Source organism: Geotrypetes seraphini, chromosome 2 (genome assembly GCF_902459505.1).
Source record: "Geotrypetes seraphini chromosome 2, aGeoSer1.1, whole genome shotgun sequence".
Classification (NCBI taxonomy): Eukaryota; Metazoa; Chordata; class Amphibia; order Gymnophiona; family Dermophiidae; genus Geotrypetes; species Geotrypetes seraphini.
Window position 1 is genome coordinate 377,737,028 of NC_047085.1, and position 10,576 is coordinate 377,747,603.

Below are 10,576 nucleotides of genomic sequence, written 5' to 3' on the forward strand. Positions count from 1 at the left end.
CATCTACTAATCCCCATGGGTGTCGGTTAACTAAGAGTCTACCTTTTTCTATTTCTACTGCCATATTTCATAAGACCCTACTGAACATCTAATCTTAAGATTCTGTACCAGCCTGACATTTATCTCAACAGAAAAAGGAGTTTTCATCCTTATTCCTAAACAGCAGATGCCTAGCTGTCCTGGTAAACTATCTCATAATTCAGGAGCAATCATAAAGAAAGCACTTGTACAAACAAATGCATGTCATGCCTCTTTCATGGTTGAAAAACAAAGCAACTTCCTCTGTGATAAAACATTTATTTATTTAAAAAATTCATATACCATCTATTTCTAGGCAGTTTACAGACTATGAACATAAAAACAGGAATAAACATCACAAAGCAAATCTTAAAAACAACTACTCTTAAAATATACCACTGTGCCCCTGAAAACCTTGGACATTTCGTAAAAATACTGTAGTTAATTGCGTTGTCAATAATTTTTTTAATCTGACCTGTTAACACAGCCATAACTGTCCCACCAATGTGTTCCGTAGTTGTCCTGGTGGATTTGAAGCACTTCCTTCAAGTTATCACAAATAAGTGATACCAGGCATGCTTGTCTTTCAAGAAATCACAATAAGAGAAAATATCTCAAATTTGGCTTTTGCCTAATTCAACAGCCAGTGGATTTTTTTTTTTAACTTTCAACAAGTAATTCATTATACAATCATATACAGTGTAATAATACTTATTAATCATACATTCAGTGAAATCAGACTATAACTTCACTCTACCATCCTTCTTCCAATATAATCATATAATTTTATAAACATTGGTGAAAAACTGCATTGTTCAGATTGACAGCACCCCTTACAGACAGTGGTATGAGGTCCACTATGCCTTGCCTCTTGGACACAAAAAGGGAGCTAAATTTGACTCCTGAAGAAGAAGAAATCCTGAATAAGAAGAGATCCAAGAAGATTCAGAAGTATGACGAGAGGAAAAAGACAGCCAAAATCAACACCCTCCTGGAGGAGCAGTTCCAACAGGGGAAGCTACTCGCCTGTATAGCCTCCAGACCTGGGCAGTGTGGGTGTGCAGACAGCTATGTCTTGGAAGGAAAAGAGCTCGAATTCTACCAGAGGAAGATCAAAGCGAAAAAAGGCAAATAAACTCCACTCTTCCAACAAATAAAGCCCAAATATCTGATAAAAAAAATGAATGTGGATATGCTGGGACATACTAAGAGATTTAAGTTAATCTGGGACCCTTTGACATCTTTTATGGATTCATTGTAGTTGTATTTTCCTTTGTTCCGGTTAACTGCAGGGAAGGGCAGGAGAGATTTGGGGCAGCAGACAGTACCGGGATCAATCCTACTTTGCTCCAGAGCATGTTTTTTTCTTGGATCACAGAGCAGGAGATCGGGGCAGGGAGGCAGGCAGGAGAATTGGGGCAGAGAGGCCAGAGCAGGAGAATCAGGACAGAGAGCAGGGTTTTAGCAGAAGCAACTGGCCCTCACCAGTCACTTGTTTTTTGTTCGGCCAGCCAGTCGGAAAGTGTAGTGAATTGCGTCCTTTCTACTTTGCATGCTAATTCCCCTCATTTGCATGCGTGGATCGGAGGATGATCTTGTCACAGGTTAGTGAATTGGGTGAGAGGGAAATTGGGTCGCAAAGGGCTCACAAACCGATACGATCGGTTTGCTTATTGAATCTAGCCCAAACTGTAGCTACTCTCCTGTTGCTTACACACAGCTTAAGCTTCAGTAACAGTTCACTAGGTTATCAGGCAAAGCTATAATTAATTTGTTTTCAAGCACAGCCTAGGAACTTTATTAACTCCACAGTATTGCAGGAAAGCTGCAGTGCTGAAAAAGGATGTGATTAAGATAAAACTCCTCAATATCAGTCTTCTCCAGTTCATGTTCAATATCTACTCCAATGATGCATGGGAATCCAATCTAAAGAAAACACTGTATACATGATAGATATCTTTTGAACTTTTTTTTTTTTATAAATCCTTATTGAGTTTCAAAACCAACAAAAATGCAACAGTATCTATACAAATAATATTAATCATATGCATTTATAAACAAAAATCCATACAACAATAAAAAAAAAACACCCAACCAACATTTCACAAGGGAATAGAACCATACAAAGAAAAAAAACCCTCCCGCCCGCCCGCCCAACCTTCCCCAACAGAAACAAAGGAAAATACAACTACAATGAATCCATAAAAGATGTCAAAGGGACCCAGATTAACTTAAATCTCTTAATATGTCCCAGCATATCCACATTCATTTTTTCAAATCTATAAATTAAACCTAAATATGCCCATCAAAAATTAAAATTAAGGCAATCCCAGTTCTTCCAGTTGCGCGTAACCATTTGTATGGCTACCCCGGTCATGATAAGGAAAAGCCTATATCTGTCCAATGAAGGCTTCAGATGTAATATCGTCCCACATATGACTGCCTCATATGTCAAAGGAACCGATGCCTCAAGTATAGCATTAATCTGTCCCCATATCGACTTACAGAAATTGAATACCAACGGACAATAGATGATCCAGTGTCCCTATATCAAGATGACAATGCCAGCATCTATTAGATTTAGAACTTGGTTCTTGAAAATTCTTGAACACACGGAAATCATAGATCTCATGCAGTAGTGGCATTCAAGCTCCGTTGTATATCTGCCAACTTTTGTTAACAGAAAGGTACCATAAGAATTACAGCTAGGTCCTAGAGAGCTATTATTAAAAACACTAACAAGTCATTTGCCACAAAAAAATTGTTTAGCATCATTTCCTGTTTCCTGGATTTACCTTTGAAAATACAATTTCTTTACTCGAGGCATTTTTACACCTTCTTAAATGTGGATTCTAGCTTCTTCACTGCTGATTCTTTGCTCAACTTACCTACTTTTTCAGATCAAATACAGAATACCAGGGAACCGCATTAAAAGGGCTATTAAACCAGTCGACATGGGACAATTTCATTCAAAATATGAGTGTCTGTATTCTAGTTATACAGCATACTGAAACTGCAACATCTTCGATCTTCACCAAATGATACTCAAATGAAACCATAAAAATACTCCTGATCGATTTTCCTTTGAGTCTAGGTTTGCCTATACTATCTCAAGTTCCTTTGAAACTCCAGGTTCCAAAGTGAAAGTTGCAATCGTGTTCCAGTCACAGTACTAACCATGATCAAAAAGGTAAAGCAACAGAGTCAAAAACTAAGGGCTCCTTTTATCAAGCCACACTAGCGGTTTAATGTGTGTAATAGTGCGCGTTAAACCGCCGGCCGTGCTAGCTGCTAACGCCTGCCTTGAGCAGGCGGTAGTTTTTTGGCCAGTGCAGGGGTTACCGCGTGATTAAAAGTCGCACGCGCTATCCCTGCTAGCGCAGCTTGATAAAAGGAGCCCTAAATCACAAACAGGAGAGAGAAATTCTTCAGCCTGGGAACATCTTCAACTGCACATGCAAATTTAAAGACAACTACTGAAAAATAGGGAAACCAAATAAGTGCAGCAGAAGTACAGTTTTCTATATCAGCCACCAAGTCCGTCTGGCAGGCAGACAATGAATAACCACATCTTGGCTGCCACATGACTACTCAAATGTAGTAGAAAACAAACTCCTGCAACTCAAGTGGAATCTGGATCATGTTTCAACAAGACCATGCCACAACCATTCTCCTCTTTTCCCCATTTATGAATGCCAAAAAGCACAATAACTGTAGATAATTTGATGTGATGATGTGATTTTAATACTTCATATACTACATCACACCAGAGTCCAATATACGTGAGTATTTGTGGAGCATCTATAAACAAAATGAAAACAATAAATTTGTATCCTCAAAATCTTAAAACTGATGGAAAAAAATCTAACAAGTCTGTTCAAACACGCTGCTTCATATTGCTGTCATGCTGACTTCCCAAAATGTCGTCAATAAAATATAAATGTCAACACATGCACAACCGAACCAATGTCAAACGCGTGGGCCTGTTGACAAAATTCACAGAAGAAAAAACAGTGAACAAAGATCAGACATGAAAGAAAAACAATAATAAAAAATGCTCCAATCTATTGAATTATTTTCAAGTTTAAAAATCCACCGCCTCTTTTTGTTGGCAAAAAAAATCTTAATCTGTCACTACCTCTACTTAACCAAACATCTTAACTCAAAAGAATGTCTCAGTTCTCTGCAATGTCCAACCAAAGTTTCCTTTAATTTTCCAGTCTTGATGTTGGATTTAGGTTCAATCATCCTGGTGCGAAAGGGTGTAGAAGACAATCCAGTATAAAAACTTTTTGACAAGGACACAATATTGCATAGATCACATTTGACTTACAAGTTTAAAAATGTTTAGAATTAAAGATATTATCTCATGGTATTTTAAATTCTTTGGCTTGTATAGTGATTTCACAAATATAAGTACAAGATCCCTTATCCAAAATCCATGGGACCAGTCATATTTTGAATTTTAGAACATTTCGGATTTTGAAATGGTAATGTTAAGTCAGAAAAAGACCATAAGACCATAAAATTGCAACCAGACTTTTATTTCAAACTAGTGTTTTAGCCCGTTACATTAACGGGTGCTAGAGTAGATGTCTGTCTGGTGTTTTTTTTATTTGTCTCTCTCTCCTTGGACGCTGTCATTCTTTCTGCCTGTGTCTCTCCCTGGCCCCATGTCTAACTCTATCATCTTCCCTCAATCCTGCACGTGGCCTTTTTTCTTTCTCCTCCCCACTTCCTTCCAACGGCTGCTCCCCCTGTCCTCCACACTTCCATTCAGTGTCTGTTTCCCTCTCTCTACCCCTTCCATCTACTGTTCACCCTCTGTCTTGCCCCTTCCATTCTCTTTCCAACCAGTGTCTGCCCTCTCTCTCTCTGTTCCATTTGGCATCTCCTCCTTCCTTTCCCCCTGGTCTGGCATACCTTCCTCCTTCCATGCCCTGTCATCTCTTCTTCCCTCCAAGCCATTCTCTCCCCCTCTGCTCCCTTTCCTCCTTGAACTTCATCGGGCAGTAGCAGCAGCATTCACAATTCATTGCTGTTGCTGGCTTCAGGTCTTCCTCTCTGGCGGGTCCTGTCTTCATGAAAACAGGAAGTAGGCAGGACCCGCCAGAGAGGAAGGCCTGAAGCCGGCAACAGCAGCGAATTGTAAACGTTGCTGCTGCCCGAAGAAGCCAGGCCTTGAAGCACCCGAGGCAGACCGCTTCTCTCCCCTCCCAGCCCAACCCCAGCCCACTGACTCTGCTATCTCTCCTTCCCATGCGACCCTCCCAGCGAGATGACCTTAATAACAAACCTCCCTCCAGCATTGGCAGCCGCAGCACGCTAAACAGGCTGCTTCGCGGCTTTCTCCTGCCGTTGAGTCCCTCTGCCGCATCACTGACACAGCAGAGGGACTCAGCAGGAGAAAGCCGCGAAGCAGCCTGTTTAGCGTGCTGCGGCTGCCAACGCTGGAGGGAGGTTTCTGCCGGTATGTGCAGGAGAAGCAGTATCGCTCTTAATAAATTGAACAGGTGCGTCTCCTTAGTCGGCCACAGCGCTCGAGTGTGGGCCCGTTGTAAGCACGCATGCGCTCTCCTGCCTGCCACAGACATACAGAACATGCAGGTATGAGTGCGCATGTACCGATTAGGGTTTTATTATAAGAGATAAGTGGAATGTTAAACACTTCAAGCACTTCAAACAGAAACATATTCCAAACTATGGGACTGGAGCAATACCTTCAAATATAAATGAAGTGTCAAATTTTGGTTTTCAGAGCTTTTCAGTTTTTGGAATTTTGGATAAAGGAACTTGTATCTGTACTGTAATTCCTACATTTAAAATGCTATACTAAATCAGTTCTGTTAGCTGTCTTCCCCATCTTGGACACTAGGACGTAATAATTCTTTGAGATTCATTCCTCTAGAGCAGTGTATTGCAAACTGCGTGCCACAGCACACTAGTGTGCCTCCTGAGATTCCAAATGTGTTGCGGCTCACAGAGGAGGAAGAGAAGTGCCGGCCAGCTGACTTGCCTCTCACCGCGTATCTCCCTGGACTCCTGCCTTCTGCGTCTTTTCCGCACCCCCGGAACAGCAGCGGCAGCTCAGTCTGCTTTTAACTTGGCCACAGCTGCTGCGAGGATTAATGTAGATGCAGTTTTCATCAGCAGCCTCAGGGCTTTTGCTAGGCTGACCCATTTCAATGATGCCAGACCATAGAAAGGGGAAGGAGAACAGAAATCAAACCTATCCCCACTGGAATCAAATCCATCCCCACAAGTAATCTTTTCCATCCTTGCCCATCCCCATAAACTTCAGAAGTACAAGTTAGCTAGTTATTTAATTATGCTACTGAATTAGAGAGACTGGTAGAGACCCATTTACAAATAATCAAAGATACTTTATTAATTTGGAAATATTGAGAATACATACTTTGTAAATGGGTCTCTACCAGAGTCTTTAATGCAAGGGTGTCAAACTCAATCACATAAGGGGCCAAAATCTGAAAAAAAGGCTAAGCTGCGGGCTGAATTTTTAATTAAGATAATTAGGGGTCCTTTAAGGTACGCTAACCGATTTAGCACGCGCTAAATGCACACTTAATAAAAGGACCCCCAAGTGACAAAGGCTTAGGACTTCGTTTACAAAGCCGGGCTAGGGCCTTAACGGCGGAATAGCATGCGCTAAATTGCCGCACGCACTAGACGCTACTGCCTCCTGTGGAGCAGGTGGTAGATTTCTGGCTGGCATGCGCTATAGCGCAAGCTAATCTGGTGCATGCGTTAAAACCGCTAGCGCAGCTTTGTAAAAGGAGCCTTAGTAGAAATATAGGGTTACAACGTCTCCAATCCCACACCAGCTCTGTGATGTAAACAAAATAAATATTGTAATCACAAAACAGAAAATAAAATAATTTTTTCTACCTTTTGTTGGTCCCAGGCTCTGGTTGTCTTCTAATAACTCGCTTGCCAGGATCTCCTGCCCATTTGTAGTTTTCTTCTTTTGCCATGCTAATTATCCATCTTCCATCTCTGTCCTCCCCTTCCCTCCCCCAGAGGTCTGGCATCTTTCCTATTTTTGTGTCCATATCCGCAGCTGCAGCAATGGGCCCCACCATCCCCAGATCCACCATCTGTCCTTTTCTCAACTACCCTTTCATCCAGCGTCTCTCCCGCCTTCCCCATTACCCCAGGGTCCACCATCTCTCTGTTTCTCTTCCCAACTACCCTGCTATCCAGTATCTCTATCCCCCCTCCACACCATCCCTTATGTCCAACTTATCTCTCTTTCTGTTCCTTCCCTCTCCTTTTTTATTTCTTCTCCACCCCACCCCACCCTACCCTCCACTCAGTCCGGCATATGCACATTTGGACCCCTTCTCTCCCTCCGGGTACTTCTACACTAGGGCCCACCCCTATCCTGAAGCCGTGTATTTTTTCCCCTTCTTCCCGGTCTCACCTTCAGATATGGCCCGCCGTTCCTACCCTCCCTCCATCCCGGCTTCCTGGTCTCCTCTGGCTCGCCGGAACAAACTGCTGCTGTGCTTCATTTGTGTCTCATTCACCTGGCCTCCTCTTCAAAGCAGCCTGCTGAGGATCGCCGGCCGGCTGTAGCGGATCTCGCAGGCCGCTGTCCACCTCGGTAGCATGTTCCCTCTGACACGATTCTGCTCCTCCTCTGATGTACGGGATCACATCAGAGGGAACGTGCTACCGAGGTGGACAGCGGTCTGCGAGGTTCCCTACAGCCAGCTGGCGATCCTCAGCAGGCTGCTTTGAAGAGACTAAGTGAAGGCAGATGCGAATGAAGAGCAGCAGCGGGGGCAGCGATTTGTGCCGGCGAGCCAGATTTACTGTAAAATTTAAAATGTCTGGCGGGCCAATTTTTTAACATACCGCAGGCCAGATTTGATCCACAGGCCAGAGTCTGACATGTCTGCTCTAATGAAAATATAAAATATAAATACTCCAGCTGATGAAGACCCTCAAGCTACATCAGCTGAAGACTTCCTCTGAAGGTGGCCAAAAATCCTTTTTAGCAAGCTTGGCAGTCAGCAGCAGTGTCACTAAGCTATAGATGCTGGCACCTCAGTGGCTCAAGGATGCTGCCAATGCCTGCTACGCTTGGTAGAAGGGAGCTCAGGTCACCTTTGGAGGAGGTCCTCAGCTGGTGGTGCTTGGAGATCCCCACCAGCTACAGCAAGGGTCAATAAATAAAACCAGAAATGCATTTCCTTTTTTGTTGAACAGAATACAAAGGCACAACAAAGGAGTCATGAGGAGGAGATGTCAATAATTCAGCCACGGGTGTGCAGTTCAAAGTTCGCTTTATTGATAGTAGCACTGTGAGGACTCGAAGACTCTGCTATGTACGTTTCTCAAAGCTAACAGATGGAAGGAGGAGATGGTGCACAGGGATGGAGGGGAAGGGGAGAGCAGAGACGGTACATAGCAGTGGCTGTGGCAAAGAGAGAAGAAATGCTTCTTGTGGATTGATGGGAGTAGGGGAGAAGAAAAAGGGAGGAGATGGTACGCATTATGGGAAGGGAAGGTAAAAGACATGGAAAAGTAGATAGATTTTGAGAAGAAAACAGAAAAATGAAAAAAATGTTGAATGTTAAAAGTCAATACCAAAGACAGATGTAGGGCAGAAAGTGAAGGAGAGAAAAACAGCAAAAAGATAAGGTGGCCCTGGAAACACAGTTAAGAGCACAGACAGAAGGATATGCAACCATAGATTGGGAAAAGATGGTTAGAAAAATAAAATCATTAGACAACAAAGGTAGAGAATATGATTTTATTTTAAATTTAGTGATTTAAACGTGTCAATTTTGAAACTGTACATCTGCCGTCTATATTTTGCACTGTTCAGGAAGAAATGAATTTCTATTTCTCTGGTGTTGTACTGAAGGAGTCTGGGACTGGTTTTCCTAAGTGTTGAACTAAGTTTTCTCTTTAATAAAATGCTGAATTATGTTTAGCTGCAGACCTAACTTAACTCATATTCTAGCCTGCCTGTACTGGGTGTTAGCTTGGGCATTCTAGCTTCTTATGGCTATCTCAGCATAAACAACATGTAACAGAAAGACTGCAGGGCTTAGATAAGTGACCTGCTAGTGTGAGCTTAGCACCAATGATTGTTAAGAAAAGTAACACGTGAAAAGTTTTTTCTAGAATTCAGTTGTATAGCCAGAAGAATGTATAAATATCTCTGTAACTTCCTGTTTTTGGGACTTCTGAAGCCAGCTTGGAGCTCAGGAGTTGCATATGTATGCTAATAAACATCTGTGCTTTCTTCAAGTCTCTACGTTTTGTGGCTTCCCAAAGTGACCTTTGGGAGGTGGGGGGTTCAATGGAAGGCAGGCACGCAGGATGGCATCGGGGGGGGGGGGGTTCCATGGAAATATGCTGCTCAGGGGGATGGGAGGCAGGCAGGCTGGCATGGGGGTTTCAATGGAAGGGGGATGGGAGGCAACGGAGGGTTGGGGGGTTTCAATGGAAGGTAGGCTGGCATCGGAGGGGGGGAGGAAGGAGACACTGGGGGCACTAAGGACATAGAAAGGGGCACTATGGACATAGGAAGGGGCACTAAGGACATAGGAAGGAGGCACAGGGACATTCACAGACAGAAAAAATGACAGACAGGCAGCATGCAAGGAGAGAGAGACAAATAAAAAAAATACCCAGACAGACAGACATGAAGGGAAGGGGGGGCCGACAAAGAAGAGGACTCAAGCCGCAAGGAAGAAGCTGGGCCTGCCTGCCTGTGGGGAACACTATAAGGGAAGGGGGGGTATGGAGCAGGCTAGACCATGGGAAGGGAAGGGAGAGGAGCCGAACGGAGCAGCTAGATCACAGCAGGCCACAACGCGGGGGAGGGGCCGAATGAAGCAGGCCAGATCGCGGTAAGAGAAGGGAAGGGGTGGGGGAAATGCTGCAACTGCTGCACAGGGACCTGGAGGGGAAGCCAAATACCGCTGCTGCTGCACAGGGAAGTCGGAGGGGAAATGCTGTTGCTGCTCCACAGGGAAGTGAGATGGAAATGCTGCTGCACAGGGAAATGGAGGCAAAGAATGACTGACAGACAGCAGGAGGGAGGGAGACAGACAGAAAGGAAGAAAAACACAGGGGCAGGGAGAGGGTCAGAAAGACAGACAGAAAAAGGGAGCCAAGGAGAAAGAGAGAGACAGCAGGAGAGAGAGAGACAGAAAGAAAGAAAGACAGACGGACATATATTCTAGCACCCATTAATGTAACGGGCTTAAAGACTAGTAAGATTATATTGTGTGTGTGTATATATATGAAAAAAAATGAATGGAAGGGTAGGGCCTGGGGCAGGGCTTTTGCCCCCCCCCCCCCAAAAAAAAAAAAAAAAAAAAAAAAAAGCATTCCGCTCGTTCTCTAGCACCAAGCTCAAATGACTCATTCTTCTTTGTCTTGTTTTTTAGTGTCCAGCTGTAATTGACCACTGAAAAATGAGTGCTTGGACAAGTCTGATCTTCATTTGGAGTGTTATTTGTTTGCCTTTGAATACTTTGTTGAAAGCCTTCATTGGAGTGCTATTCTGTGGAGTATT